Source organism: Cupressus sempervirens, chromosome 8 (assembly GCF_028749045.1).
Source record: "Cupressus sempervirens isolate cs-2001-9-10 chromosome 8, ASM2874904v1, whole genome shotgun sequence".
NCBI classification, from domain to species: domain Eukaryota; kingdom Viridiplantae; phylum Streptophyta; class Pinopsida; order Cupressales; family Cupressaceae; genus Cupressus; species Cupressus sempervirens.
This window is the reverse complement of record NC_143125.1, coordinates 118,365,500-118,382,049: the sequence shown is the minus strand read 5'-3', so window position 1 is coordinate 118,382,049 and position 16,550 is coordinate 118,365,500. Positions and strand designations below refer to the sequence as shown.

Here is a 16,550-nt window from a genome sequence, read left to right as displayed (position 1 = left end):
ATCCAACATCAGAAAGATATTTCAACAGTTTGACATCAATTCAATGCTAAATCAACAAAAAACCAATCCATAGACAATCTTCAAATAATTAGATCTTTTCCATTCTAAAAAGAACAATCTTGTTCAAGTACAATGTTGGAAAACCTATAAACATCTCTTTAACTATTAAAACTTAGATTTAAGTTCATAATATGATATCCATCAAAACTACCAACCCCTAACACTAATGAGTTTCTAGTTTAGATAAAGAGATGTCTGAGAATTTTAATCAAAACCTAATTCTCAGACAGTTTAGAAATAGTCAAGAAAACAAAGTTTTAAGCAGGTATGTAGACCCTTGGAGTAACTGATTTAAAACTTAAAAAATAAAAAGAGCACAAAGTAAAAGATTCTCTAAAGAGAATCAACATCATGTTTCTTTAGTGACTCTTCTTCTTCCTCATCACCATCTTGATTAGGAGGTCCTTGCACTACTTTCCAAAATTTGTATACACCTATGAATTCTACCATGGCATTATTGTTTGAGCTCTTTATGCTCTACAAGAGATTCTTCCACATTTCCCTATATAGTTTCATTCTAGTGACACTATCTAGGTGTTTTGGAAGTTTTTGGTTACACATGCTAATCATGGTTTTGATTTTATCAAGCTTGGTGAGGTCTGCCACAATCAAGTCAACTCCATTTTTAACCACATATAGTGGTTCTTTGTACTACTTAACCAACATTTCAACATTTGGACCTCCTCCTTTGAAAGGTGTAAAGGGAGTTAATGATGGTCTACAAGTCTTTGTTTACACCATCTTGGATTATTTTGAATTCTTTCTCAAAATATTGAATGAAAGAAATGGTCGAACTATAATTAGAGACCCACCACAATATATAAATCATCCCTACGTCAACCATCTTGAATGGGTTCTTCTCTAGGAATTCATCAAGGCCATATTCTTCCACATCTACAAGTTGTGTAACCATGGAAAGCAACCCTTTTTATTCCATTTTTCATATTGTTGTCTGGATACAAGCCTAACCTATTACCACTTTAGGAAAAGTAAATACCTTATGCAAGTCTTGTATGCACTTAGTGAGAATATTTATCACATAATCAATCCAATTATGGATGACAGAGATCATGACTTTCCCCTTCTTCAAATCATCCATAAGTTGTTGATTTTTAGGTGCACTATGATCTAATGTGAGTTGAGAGGAACCATCAGTTGTAGTAGTTTTTCCTTTTAATGATTCGATGTACTCTGCCATTATATGGATTTCTACCTTCAAACTCTTTTTCTCAACACCATCCTTCTATGATTCTAGGATAATATATTTTATAAATGAGTCCACCCAATGCTCCTTTATTTCCCTATTAATTACCCCCACACTTCTACATTTGGCCTCATTTTCTACCAAAATTTTTGACCATCAACTAAAAAAGTTTAGGTTGGTCAGAATGTAGAAGGCAAATAATTCTTTTTTTTACATCTAAGCCCCGCGTTGGTCAAAATTTCCACCAACACATGTATGTCAAAATGTGTTGATCAAAATTTTGACCAAGGCTTAGATGTAAGAAAAAGAAATATTTCATGTTTTTTGTTTTTAGTGTGTGCAGGATCATTTGCATTTTGTTTGAGTTTTTTGCATGCGTAGAAGAAGATAGATATGTACATGCAAAGAAGTGGCTTGATTTTGTTGTTCCACTATCAAGCTCTGCACATCTAGCTTGAAGATTTGTAACCTTTTGAAGGGATTTGAATCTTTTTCAGATTTTCTTTAGTCCATTTAATTATTTATCATAGATTTTATCAAATTTATTTATAGTTGTATTATGCATTTGGAGAAGGAGGTGTATTTTAGTTTTTAATAGAGGAGCAATGACAAAATGGGAAGGTCAAAGGACCATGAAAATAGAAAATGGGAAGAAGATTGTTAAGGCACATATTAACAATGGAAAACAATAGGGCATGAAGACCTCAAGAGATAGGAGAAAATATTTGGATGAAGTTTCAGTTATTTTTTCAGTTTGCGAGGGCTTGGGAGAATTGAAGTTTTGTGATTAGTGCAAGAAAGGGTTTCATTTGAGTTGCTTGGGGTCACAGGAGGTGCATGGAATCAATAATTGGCAATGCCATGATAGAGGCCAAGTATTCACTATCTTAAATTACTTCAATCCTCCAAGATCAATGATCATGTGATTGCTAGTTTTTTAGGGTTTAGTGCACAATCACAAAGTTAATGTACACTATTGAAGCATAGAGATTACACCACATAATTTTCAAGTCATTTCCATGGCTAGCATTTTTCTTATGTTTAGAACATTTTATATTCAAGGCCACTGATGTTTTGATTCTTATAGGTGGTTGGCATCATAGTTCTCTTTTATTTGATATATCCTAATTTAATAGTGGCATCTATGTTTTTTTTTATAAGCGTGACATTGTAAAATAATTATACTTGAACATAGGCTTGGAAATTTATGCATCAATGTTTGAAATTGTGTCAATTTCATTCCCCCCACAAATAGTTGGAAGCTAGTTTGTTGCAATCATAGTTCCTACATTCTCCAAGACTCAAGTTTTGGTGAGTTCCAAGTTGAATGACCCTGGTAGAGCCATAGGGCCTAGGACTCTCTAGAAACTCAGCCTAGGCAAGACTCCTAGAAACACAGTTTTTGCTAAGTCCTACTAAATTTTTGCCAAGTCTTGAGTCAAGTCAACCTTGCTAAATCCATGCCAAGTATGAGTTCAAGAATTATGGCTGAGATTAAATATGAAAGGCAACATAAATGCTTGTTCACTAACATTATTCTTTCTCAATTTTACCTTTAAGACCTTGAATTTATCAATGCTTATGTTCCAGAAAAAATTTTCAGAAAGAATTTTGTGGTTTGATTCTTATTTTCTTAGAGCACAAGATTTGATAATCTTAGGATGAAACTTTGCATTTAGATGGAATTGTTGTTTAAAGCATTAGTTCATAATAGAGAATTTCTTTGTCAAAAGCATGCATCAAAATCATTTGCTTTGCTATATTTAAATATAATAATGCTCTTAAATTTTGCTATTTTTTCCTTTACCAATGAGATTCTCTATACTTGGTATTGTCTCCTATAAGGAATGACATCTAAAGTTGTGTTCTTGTAGTTGGTAATGTTACCATGTCTAATATTGAAGTCTTATCATTAGGCCTAAGGAACATTATTTCAGTGGGCAGTAACTTTTTACTTTTTGAAACAACTATCAATATTAAAACAAGGCAACACAATCTATTTATGCTTAATTTTAGGTACTATTATGTTTTGTTTGTAATATGTTAGTTTTAAGCACACTTTCAATGACTAAACTATTTAAAACCCACTTTTGATTCTTAGGCTTTGTTTTCAATTAGAATGGCGAACCATACACATAACAAAATTTGGACAAAATTATCCATTTACAAAATACAATTATGCTCTTAAAAATGGTTGATTCATTTTCTCTAGTAATGAGATGTTCTATACTTGATAATCTTCCAGAAAGGAATAGCATCTAAAATCTGTGCTCTTGCAAATGGAAATGTTACACATTTTTTTTTTATTGTAAGTTTTATCTTTAGGACACTCCTTAAGAAAATTATTTTAATGGGCAATAATTCTTCACTTCTAAAATAGTTATCAACTTAAAAGATCGAAGCAAAATTCTCTTTCCAATTAAATGGAAGTATCATTATGTTCTATAGTTTCTTTCTAACTCTATTTTTAAATAGTGATATTTATATGCCATTTAAAATTCATCCTTTTGACAATAGTTTTATCTAAATGCTTTTTTTGCTTGTCAGATTTTGTTTATTTTTAACTAGAATAGTGAATCATGCACATAATGATTTTTTAAAAATTGCATTTAAACATATTATTTGTGTACAAGAGACATCAACCTTCCAACATTGGTGCAATGCTAGCAATAGCTCCAGAGCACAACGCCTTTCCATGCTATGGACATTTTCCCTATGTTGTGTAGGGCTTTTTCTCTTTTTGTGTATACATGTGTGTGTGTGTGTGTGTGTGTGTGTGTGTGTGTGTGTGTGTGTGTGTGTGTGTGTGTGTGTGTGTGTGTGTGTGTGTGTGTGTGTGTGTGTGCGTGTGTGCGTGCATAGCATTTTCCTTTTCAAAATCTAGTTTGTTATTATTCCACAAACATCCTAAAAATTCCTATCACCAAAATTTGTTTACTAGTATACCCATAGATTTCATTGGTAAGACCTAGAAAATGGTAATATATAGGATCTTTGATGATTTCCAATATCACACCAACATAAGGCCACAAAATGGTCAGATGCTTTCTTGATGTTCAAGCTCTCCATGTAGGTAGAAATCAACAATAATTGCATCCTACTTAGATTGCAAAAAAGATTGCCCTTCTATTATGGGGTTTCTTAAAGTTCCACATGTTAGTGAATATTCAATGATTCCTTTTTGATACTCTGCTCTCTAATTGGAATGATAGTCCATATCAATTTGATTCATTTTGATGTTGTATTATTCATCTTATTCTCTTCTAGTTGTGCCCTGGCATTCTTGAGTTCATGTAAAGATTTATAGAACAAGTGGAGCCTACCCTACACAAATCATTTTCCTTTGACAAATAATAGATAATCAAGTTTGAAGCACAAGAGGCTGGGAGAATGCTTTTAACTAGTAATTTTTGAGTGCATTTAACATGTCATGTAAAAAATTTTAATATTCCATCAAATTTGAACTAAAGAATTAAATGCTTTTGACCCTAGATCTAAAAGATTTCTAGCAAAGAGCATATTTAGTCTTCACATGAACTCAACAGTGACAGTGGACAACTAGAGGAGAAGAGGCTGGGAGCATCCTTTTAACTAGTAGTGGTAATAGATAGAAAAATCTAAAGAAAAAGATGTTGGGAGGATTCTTTTGACAACTAATGTTAAATTGAATCTAACACGTTACATTAAAACTTGTAATATTTAATTAAAATTCAACCAAAAAATTAGATACTTTTGCCCCTGAATCTAGAAGATTTCTAGCATAATGTAGTTTCCCCCCAAAAAAAATAATTAAATTCAATTGGGTTTCAAGGCTGAAATTTTTTGAAAAACAAATTCTAATTGTTGTTGTTCTTGGTTTGTTATTCACATCTGTAGTGGAAGACAATGCAAGACTGCAAAAAGAAAAGCTTGTCCATGCAAGGGCATTGAATATAGAGAATAAGTACACCAAATGGATAAGATGGATGGGTAATCTAAGCCATTCATTGTATAAACCAGCAAAGAACAAGCTTCTTCCTTCCTCTTACCTTGTGGTGGATCCTATAGATGGACTAGGGGACTTCACTTCTATTTAGGAAGCCATTGATTCTCTACCTCTCTTCAATATTTTTAGAGTTGTTATCAAAATCAATGCAAGAGTATATGAGTAAGTATGTGTAAATTAATGTGGTTTTGAAAATAATTGTGTAGGTTTCTTTGCATCAATGATTATGCTCAGTGATATATTAATAAGATGATGAAATATAATTTAAAGATTGAAAATTTAGCTGAGTTTGAAGATTGAAGAGTTGGCTTACTTCAAAAAGGATAAAATGGCACAATTTTATCTTTTGATATATTAAGATTGTAGTTTACAAATTTGGATTGAATCAACCTTGTGAGTTAGCTAAAAATATTTGGTTTTGGTATTTATTTTTCTGTTTGATAGGGAGAAGGTGAACATACCGATGACAAAAGCATTTGTAACTCTTGAAGGGGAAGGGGAAGACTCCACAGTCGTACAATGGGGAGACATGGTAGGAGCTTTAGGGTCAAATGGAAAGCCATTGGGCACATACAATAGTGCTGCTAAAGAAATTAATTCTCCTTATTTCATTGCCAAGAACATTACTTTTAAGATGAGATTTGGGATTTCTTACTTCAAATGCTTTCTATTCAGAATTGGCTTTTATCTAATTTTTGTACTTGGAATCTTGGACAATTTTGAGAAATATCACAACATATAGTTAATTCATAAGTGATAATTTTAATAGGTATTTGAATATATGTGTGGGTGTTCAGTTTGATATTAGTATGGTTTGATGGCTAAATTGTAGTGTTGTTCTTATTAATAAAGTTCAATTCTATGAAAGAACATTTGTTGATGTTGAATTTTTTTTGAAAACATAGAATACAAAACCTATTCCTCCACCAGAGGCAATAGGGAGGCAAGCAGTTGCTCTGAGAATAATAGGGGACACAACAACTTTCTTTGGGTGCAACTTCCTTGGAGCTTAGGACACCCTTTATGCCACTATTTCAAAGACCATTATATTGAAGGCTCTATGGATTTTATCTTTGGGAATGGCCTTTCACTGTATGAGTTACATACCCTTTTTGTAATTTTTGAGAAAGATTCTTAAAACAATTTTTCATATTGACCATTTTAAACAATAGATTCTAAAGTTTCATGAGGTATACTCTAACATTTTATTTGTTTTAAGTGATTCATTTGAAGTCATAGTAATGATTAATCTTATTTAAAAAGTTTAGTGATTTCTTATGAACATCATAAATAGATTAGGTAGTAAACCTAAAATAGTACTAACTATTGTGATTTATATGAACAACACACTAAGTCCTATTTAGAAACTATAATGGTTTATATGAACATCATACTCTTTATGGATTATCTAAAATTATATTAATAAATAGGTCTAATTGAAGAAGTTATACCAATAAATAGATATTATTGGAGAAGTTAGACATCATACTCTTTGATTAATTACATTAATTTGGAAATCTGAAATTATATTAATAGATAGGTCCTACTAAAGAGCCTAGACCAATAAATGGGTATTATTGAGAAGTTAATTTGATTTCATATGAATGACATGTTAAGCTTTGGTGAGCTTGGTCCATGTAGAAGTCTATTAATAGATAAATTTTAGATGAACCACTTAAACAAGTCAAAATAAACTTAATCCCTAAACACACATTTCAATATTATATTTGTTGGTGCAAGGGTGTGTGGTACATGGGATATTTGATACATATGGGGCAGTAACAACAAAAAAAAGAGAGAGTTTAGTAGATGACATATGATTTGCATTTGTGAGATGTAAAGTGACAAGGTCAGGAGCTCTATATATGGGGAGAGCGTGGGGAACATTTTCAAGAGTGGTGTTTGCAAACACCACTAGTACATTAGGTCCTCATTTTTTACCAAAGGCCTATTTTGTTGTTAAATTCATTTTTTTAAATAGATGAGCCTAATATCATCAAAATTTTGACCATGGTTAAAGTGATAGTCAAAATCTTGACTATCCAAACATATGATGTGATAATAAAAAGGGCAAAGCAATGTATATTTTGTTTTCGTGCACATAATTATAGCGGATGGGAGTTTAATCCTTGTGTCTTTCAAGAATGCCTTTTCCATGAGCTCTCTAAATTATTTGTTTTATGGGCTACTCATCAATTGCACTACAATTGGATCGTTATTGTCTTCTCTTCTTGTCATCAACGTATGGTTTCTTTGAATCTCACTCGTATGTCATTGTAAGGCCCAATTTCTCCTTGTCTAAGCAATCTCTCTTTTCTTAGAATGCTTTCTTAAGGAATAAAAACATTAGGTTTGCATTCCTTCTTAATTGGGAAGGGATTTTTTGTCTATACCAAGATTCTATGAATAAATAGGAAAGCTCCATTCCCTCTAGTAGGTTGTCATTCTTTGCAAGTTCCCATTATGGCTGGACTTAAGTGACACACTAGACAGTTTAAACAACACAAACTTATCAATTGGTCCTTGATCAAACTAGTTAGATTGTCTTATCAAAATTTCAAATATAATCAGTCATTTTATCATATGGTCATTGTGTCTTATAGAGAGAATGTATATATTCAAAACCAGATAGGTCAGTCTTATATGAGGTACCTCATTCTTGAATCCAAATATCATTATCATTGTCAAACATAAAATAGACATAAAATCATTTTGGTTATTCACTTGTTATACAAGTTAGTCTTATCTTTTTTATTTTCACAAGTCATGCACTCATGCATCTTTGGGATATCCAAAAGCTATTAGAGATGTCTGGATGGTTCATGGCCTTATTTTTTTTGTCTATTGTTTGTAGGGTTTTTTCCATGAAGTCTAAGGAGAGATATGTTGGATGTTTGTGATAGACATGTCCACCTATAAGAAAAGTATCAAATTCAAAGAAAAAACAATGTTCATGACTACCGCTACACATACCTCGACCCTTGATACCCATATGCTTAGATGGATTGGCTAACATTCCTAGTCTATTATAAGTGCTTGTTAAATGAAAAGGGAATATTCCATCTTGATATGTCAATATCTTGACCTGGACATACCCAATTTTAAAAATAAAATGGCTCAATGATGAAAAATAATTGCTCAAAAGGAATTGCTAAATTGTGGTTAATAATATCTTATTTGCAAGTTCTTTCAGTGTGACTAGTTTGATTGAGGACCATTTGATTAGTTTCCTTTTACATCCAGACCTTTCTAATCCAACCAAACTTTTTATTTACTTTTTGTTTATCATGTTGCAGTTCCTATTCATCCTATTGCCACTTACCTTGTTTTTGATCCTGTTCGCATCCATAGTTTGTTGAAGTGCAAAATGTGGAAAACTGGTATTAACACAACTTGTAGGGAATGTGTATAGAATATTTTCATGATATAGGCAAAATGGATTTGTTGAAAGGGAATTCCACAACTTTCAATAAAATTTAATCTGCATGCAAAGCAATTTGGATTCTTTCATCATAACATTTCTAGATTTTAGAGTTTGGTGCAGAGATCAAGCTCATTCAAACCCGCTACAGTATTGGAAACTGTGATTCTATGATCTACCTCTGTCATAGAGGAAGCTCAAAATCTACTTTGTTTGGCATGAATTTATATTTGTGCTTAGATTTGCTAATGGAAGTGGGGATACTATCTTTTATATGTTTAGAACTCTGTCTCAAAAGCTCCAAAATTATATGTGGTTTGTTCAATCCTCTGATAACTTAGAGATATAAATGCTTCTTTTTTCTATTTTTATGTCCAATGCTTGTTAATAAAATTTTTTTTGTTAATCCCTCTCTATACAATGTCTATTAATCCCTCATAGGTAGCTTTAGGACCTCCTTATTACTATCTTTAAAAATTGTGATTACATGCAAGACAAAATTTATGGGAAACATGGAATTCATGCACAATATGTAATATATTAAATCCTCTTTATACAAACAACGTCCAAATTTTAAAGTAATTAAATAGTTATGGTCCATATAAATTTTGATACAAGAGATAATATTGATATGTGGAAACTCATAAATGAAGTGGATTCAGTAGGTTTATGCTTTTTGGCAAATTACAAGTAGCAGTCTAGTAGCTCTCTTTGCACTATCTTATTTTGTATTATGGGTCTATCAAAAGTACAATAAAAAAAAAAAGTAGCTTTGGCTGAAACTATGTGGGGTAATGGAACTATACCATATGTTGGAGTAAATGGGAGCATAAGTGGTTATGGTGGAGGTGTAGCATGGGGCTTAGGTCAAGGTAGTAATAATCAAGAAAATGAAAGTGTTGTTGGGTATGCAAGTGGCTATGGAAGCTCTGAAAATATCTATAGTTCAAGTGCTCATGCTTATCCAACACAAAATAGTGGGAATGGAACTAAAGTGGCAACATATAGCTCAACAATAGGGGCCTATGGAGGTACATACATTGATAGTTACAATAACTCTACTTATGGAGACTCAGCTTGGAGATCAAAACCATCTGATCCTATTGGAGCACATTTAGTAGGCTATGGGCTAAGCACAGTCAGAGATGGGTTGCATAAATAAACCTTGACAACATACATTTAGGCAATTGAGATAAACTTGTCGATGGATATAGAGGTGAGACAATCAATACGATTCAAAAATAGTTTCTATTTTCTTTTGCAATGGTAATTTTTAGAGGCAAGTTTTTTTTTAGGTCTTTTTAATGGACCAATTAGGATTAGTCTCAACTTCATTCTTATTCATACTTTGTGTCAAATTTTTTGTTGTCTTCTCAAGGAACAAATGTTAAAATTTTCATGAAAATCTATTATATTTTTCATTTTTCAAAATTTGATCAATACTATATTTTGTATAGAGAATAGCCACATTCCATTTTTATATGGAAAATAGCTACATCCCATTGTAATATGACATGCCTATACATATATTATATTAAGTGCTAATTAGAGTAAGATTACATTTATGCTTGCAAATTTCATGCTTGCCTATCTATTTTTGTAGTTGAGAGGACATTACGGTCTCTCTAATCTTTTGAAGCTGAGATGATCTAGTTGATACTACAATTATTTGGAGTTTTCCTACAACCGAGATACACTAAATATATCACTGATATAATATTTATGGTTTTTGTATTTTAGCACTTTAGATAGTATGATCCAATGCATACACCAACCAAGGAATGGAAATTTTTGTGTGAAATTAATTACAAGTATTTTGGTTTGGGTCATGTTTTGGATATTAGTTCTAGCTGACGTTACAGTCAGATTTAATGATCAAGTTATGCGTTAGATATTTAGTCATGTTGTGAGTGACTTGGTCCATGTCTCAACATGTGACTTGAACTATATATCTGATTCAATTAGGTATGTTCTCTAGTTTTGTATGGGTGTCTACAACTTCTGTAATGGCAGTTGTATTAAATATTGGTCCAAACAAGCTTCTAGTTGTATCTTTGTAATTCCTCTTTCAATTTTATTTTGAAGTGTCCATGATAGACTCATGGGAAAAATAAAATCTTATTGAATCTCTTATGCCTAAGATGATCAAGTGATTGATATTGTTTTCAATTATTCTTATGTCATATTATGTAGAGCAACATGGAGGATGGACATTAATCATAGAGATAATGTTGCAAGGATTATATCCTGTTTTAAGGATGTCCACTAAGAATTTGAATGTGATGTTGAATGAAACATAGGAGTTCTAGTTTTCAATAAATCAAATTACAATTTGTATAATGATGTTTGTTAAATTTTAGCTTTGCTTTTAACAGTATATCTACATATTAGGTTGGTACCTTTTTACAATTTTTAGTATGGCACACAAGTGAAATCTATAAAATGCATTATTTGGGTTATTATTTTTCATGGTAACGAAATGTTGTTGAGATCATTGTGAATAGAGAATTGGTCACTATCTGCCAAGTCTTGGTGAGGTCAATACTAATAGGATGTGCATGCTCAATTCTCCCTTGTTATGCCTTTTGGTTTGGTCAATACTCTACAGTATAAAAGTGAAACTACTTAAGTATGAGCCTTGAGGCTATTGCAGCTCACCTCCTTTTTTTCACAATTCCCATTTTCTTATTTCTTACTAAATATATATATTTTATCAATAAAAGGTTAAAGTCAAGATCATTATTATTATGTGTTGTGACCAATTCTCATATAAGATACTCACAATTTACCATTGTGTTGTAGGCTCTTGCCTTATATATAATGTATTGTTATTTATTAGGCATATATAACAATACAAATATCCATAACTTTTTAAATTAAATTTGAGATTAAGATACAATATTCTTTACCATGGTTTCTCATTATGTCTTTAACTTTTCATTATTGTAGTTATATACTAGCAATAATTCATTCACTTGTGGATGAACCTATTTAAGATCCATACACATGTTACTTTGTTTGAAACCTAATTTCAAGCTTCATGAAGAAATCATCTATAATAGAAACTTTAGTTTGAATGTGCCTATACATCTATTCCTACTTGAAAAATCTTGGATGCTAGAGTGATGTAGGTGTTTGTCTTTCACCACATTAGTGCAAGGGAAGTTTTTTAGGCAAGTTTGCCTATACATCCACTTCTTGGAAATAGGGGTGATGTAGGTATCTAACTTTCACTACAGTAGTGTAAGAAAAGTCACATTTGGAATTGTATCCACACATCCATACCTATAATGGCTTTAAAAAAATGCAAGGGTTGGCACATCTTGGGTTGGCATGTTGCTTAAACAATAGTCTTAAATCTGATTTCTCATAAGGCTGTAACAATAACAAGGGAGTTACCCTTGGTCTATACTTCTTGCATTAGAAAATTATAACTTCTCTCGAACCCTTCAAAGCCATGAAAGTCTCTGCTTCATTGTTATTTTCAGAAATGCTAACTATAAATGACCATTCTATGAAAGCAAATGCCCTAACCCTCATAGGATGGTCTCAAACTAACATGTATCATACTATCCTAACCATTACAATGTAGAAAGATTAATTGTGCAAGGTGATGCCTTGACCCTCATAAGATGGTCTCAAACTAACATGTATCATACTATCCTAACAACTAGAATGCAAAAAGAAAAATTGTGCAAGGTGATCACCATACTTGTTATGATTGAAGGAACACTAATTATGAGGTTTGGTTATAGTAGTGAGCAATCTTCTTGAACAAGATTATGTTTTTATGATTGGGATGAGTTTATTATGTTAATCTAATGCTAAAACATCTTTCATTTAGTTGAAACCTCATTGGAGAGTCATATAATGAGCAAGCCCTAGTTAGATGAGGGTTTGTAAGAGCAATTTGGGGCTTTCATAGTTACAAGGTATATGAGATCGAATTGGTTGTAATTTATTTTGATTGGGGTTAAATAAAAACACTTTTGAAAGCTTGAGGGCTAGAAGCCAAATATGTCACACACTTGTTCTGTAAAAGTGGGGTCGAATAGGCCAAAAACCAGTGACAATCATCTATTGGGGACTGTTGGTCCAAAACACCAATATCTAATTTTTAGATATGTGGAAATATAGCCAATTGGGTATCAAAATATGTGATTATGAGTCTTTTGGGGCATCTAGGAGGAAAAAAATGCTCACTGGAGACTTAATTGAAAATTAGGCCTAGTAGGATAGAAAGTTGGGTTTACAAATGAAATGAACATCTAGAACTTTGAAAATAGTTTGTTTGTGTTGGATTAAGTTAGGGGAAGATAGTAGGAGTCTTGTAGCAAACTTGAAGCACTTTTGCACATAGTTGGCCAAAAAGCCAAAAAGCCCTAGTTGCTCTCCAACACATGATGTGGAGAAATTAGACTACTGCACTCTTAAACTTGATTCTATGAGGAGTTTCATGGCCTAATATGACTCTTCCTTCTTTTTTTGGCCTGATAAACCTTAGATGCGAGTATGAAGATGGTCATGTCTTGTCTTGAAAGCTGTTCTAAGGTTTTCCAAGCTCCTAAATAGCTATGTTTTAGTGATTTTTCATTCTCAACACCTGAATCTACTTTGAAAATTTTGGGTGTAGCCTTCATTAAGGTGGATTCTGACCACTAAATGTTATTCATAAATGTTCAGTCCTACATAGGGATGGTATATAATGGAATAAACACATAGTAGAATATAGGTGAAAATGGAAATTAAGGTAAATAAGGATTTCATCTAGCCTCCTCACACAAATTAGGGTTTCCATACTAAAAGTGTAAATAGCTAACGAAATCACCAAATTGCATACAAATAGGTTTGTAAAATAGGATGCATGGGCCTAGCTAACACCCATTTTTAGTTTTAACACTTTGGCATCATGTTTTATTAAAATTGAAAGTTGATTTACTATTTTTAAGTTTTGTAATAATTAATCATTATATAAATTAATAGTGTTTAAAATAACTTTTGAAAAAATCCATTGCTTGTCAGAGCTAGATGAAAAGGGAGATGACCAAAATTAAATCCAGAATGAAAATAAAGCTCTTTTATATAGAAATTCTAGAGGATGTTGATCCAAGGAATTTTAGAAATTAATAATTTTTAACCAAGCTAATTTTTGAATAATAATTCAGTCTGAACAAGGAGGATTTACTCCTAGACTAATTTAACTTCATTTTAAAGTACTGGCTCTGAATTTGTATTGATTAGACATTATTTTAGAGTGGTAAAGTTGTAATATGGATAATATGGTAACAAAAGGTGATCAACGCCAATGGTAGTCACCTACTATTAAATAAATTAGGAACATCTTAGAGGAGACTTGGATTGTATTGGCTATGTCATTTGTGATTCTTCTGATAAAGTGTTAAATTGTTGATAAAAGTAACAAAAGTACTTCATCCCAGACAAATAGGTGTTGAAGCTCCACTTCTTGTCCTCCAAATGATTAGAGCTTTTAATATGGATAATATAGTAATCAAAGGTGATTGAATGGCATTTACCTTGCATTTAAAAAATTGGCAATATTCGAATAGGAAAATTAGGAGCATCATGAAGGAGGCTTGGTCATATTGGATATCATTTTAAAATTTACCATATAGCATTGTTTAAGAGATGGTAGTGTTGTAATTTTTATTTAACATTCACATTGATCAACACTAACAACATATGATAAAGGTGATATTTTTAATATGGACGATATAGTAATCAAAGCTGATTGAATGGTAGTTAACTTGTGTTTAAAAATTTGGCAATATTCAAATTGGAAAATCAAGAGCACCGTGGAGGACGGTTGGTCATACTGGATATGATTTTGAAATTTACCATACAAAATTGTTTAAGAGACATCAATAGCATATGATAAAGGTGATTGATGATACATCATGATGGCTAGAGTTGTTCTAAGTGGTTTTATGTTGCTATCAGTTATACTCTATTATAAGATAGGGTTTAGTTCCTAGACTCATTTTCTCAAAGCTCTCTATAGTAGTGTTCACTGTGACATGAAGCCCTCTCAACTACATCACTCCATCGTGAGACAATTCACTTTCTATAGAGAGATAACTATTTCAAGGCTAAAGTGTGAAGAACCTCCTTATAGCAATATCGTGAGAATGCTCGAAATAACAGAATACAAAGTGATAGCAGAACTTAGAAGGAATCTACTGATCGCAGGCCACTTCGAGGGGGTAACCTCCTTTGAGCAAGCTCAATACAATAAATTCGTCCGTGCCCATCAAGGGCCTCAACCTATTCTTATATACTGAGTACGATCTAGAAAAGTAATACTACCTATGCATGTGGGATAATAAAATATACTTACGGGACGACTTACAAAGCATATGCGTCCAGCAACACTATTCTAACAAAATAAACAGAAGGAACACACAGGTTCCTAACATCCCCTCTCCCTTAGAAAAAAGCTTTGTCCTCAAAGCTTAAGGTGTGGAAATTGTTGTTGAACCTGAAGAAGGGGTTCCCAGGTAGCATCCTCTGGTTGCATGCCATGCCACTGAATCAAGACCTCAGAGATGGAGCGAGAGCGAAGCTGGCGAGTGCGCTGGTCAATGATTGCCACCGGCTCCAGGATAATGGATCCTTCCGTATCCATTTCAGGGAGAGTAGTTTGTGCTCTGACAGTGGTACCCAGAACTTTCTTTAGACAAGAAACATGAAAGACTGGATGAATGCGGGAAGAAGGAGGAAGTTCCAGTTTATAAGCAACTGAACCAATCTTCTGCAGAACCTTATAAGGCCCATAAAATTTTGGGGCCAGCTTATGACGCCCTTTCAGCTGTAGGGAGGATTGTTTGTATGGCTGTAGACGAAGAAAAACCATATCCCCAACTTGAAATGAGCACTCAGAACGGTGTTGATCTGCTTGCTGTTTCATCCGATTATGGGCCATGTGAAGATTATCCTATAAGGTACGAAGAATCTGATCCCTACTGCGGAGAACTATGTCAACTGCCTGGACTGGTGAGCTGTTGGGAGTGTAGGGAAAGAGCACTGGAGGTGCCTGACCATAGACTGCTTCATATGGAGTCATTTTAGAGGCAGTGTGGTAAGAGGTATTGTACCACCATTCAGCTAAAGGGAGCCACTTGGCCCACTGATGTTGCTATTCGGAAGTGAAGCAACGAAGATAAGTTTCCAAGCATTTATTGACAATTTCAGTTTGACCATCAGTTTGTGGGTGATAGCCCGAACTCATCTTCAGTTTGGTGCCAATTTTCTGAAACAGTTCAGTCCAAAAATGACTGGTAAAAGTTGCATCACGATCAGAGACAATGGAAGAAGGGAGTCCATGAAGACAAAATATCTGGTCCATGAAGATTTGTGCAATAGAGGAGGCAGTATAGGGGTGGCTGAGGGCACAAAAATGACTATATTTCAAGAGACGATCAACCACAACCAAGATCACTGTCTTGCCACCGGATTTAGGAAGCCCTTCAATGAAATCCATAGAAATATCAGTCCAAATCCGTGTAGGGATGGGCAATGGTTCGAGCAAGCCAGGAAGGAGGGTCATTTCACCCTTGTGGCGTTGGCAAGTATCACATTCAGCCACCATCTGTTGAATCTTCTGTTTCATCCCATTCCAAAAGAAGTTTCTCCTTGCTCGCTCATAAGTTTTGAGGAAGCCTGAGTGCCCTGCTAAAGGAGAAGCATGGAGTTCATAAAAAATAGCCTGATGTAGAGCTGGGTTCTGATGAAGCACTAGCCGACCCTTGTATCGAAGAGAAGCACCATCCCAAGAGTAATGTGGTATAGCAAAAGGATTATTGGCTAGCTGGTGAATGATTTGAGATAAAGAAGAGTCACTGTCATAGCCCTGCTGAACAGAC

At 33.4% G+C, this 16,550-nt stretch overlaps 1 pseudogene; it reads left to right on the top strand.

The window, feature by feature from the left end:
* The first annotated feature begins 251 nt into the window (after positions 1-251).
* On the top strand, positions 252-8,661 carry LOC149541870 (putative pectinesterase 53; annotated as a pseudogene).
* Positions 8,662-16,550: the final 7,889 nt, after the last annotated feature.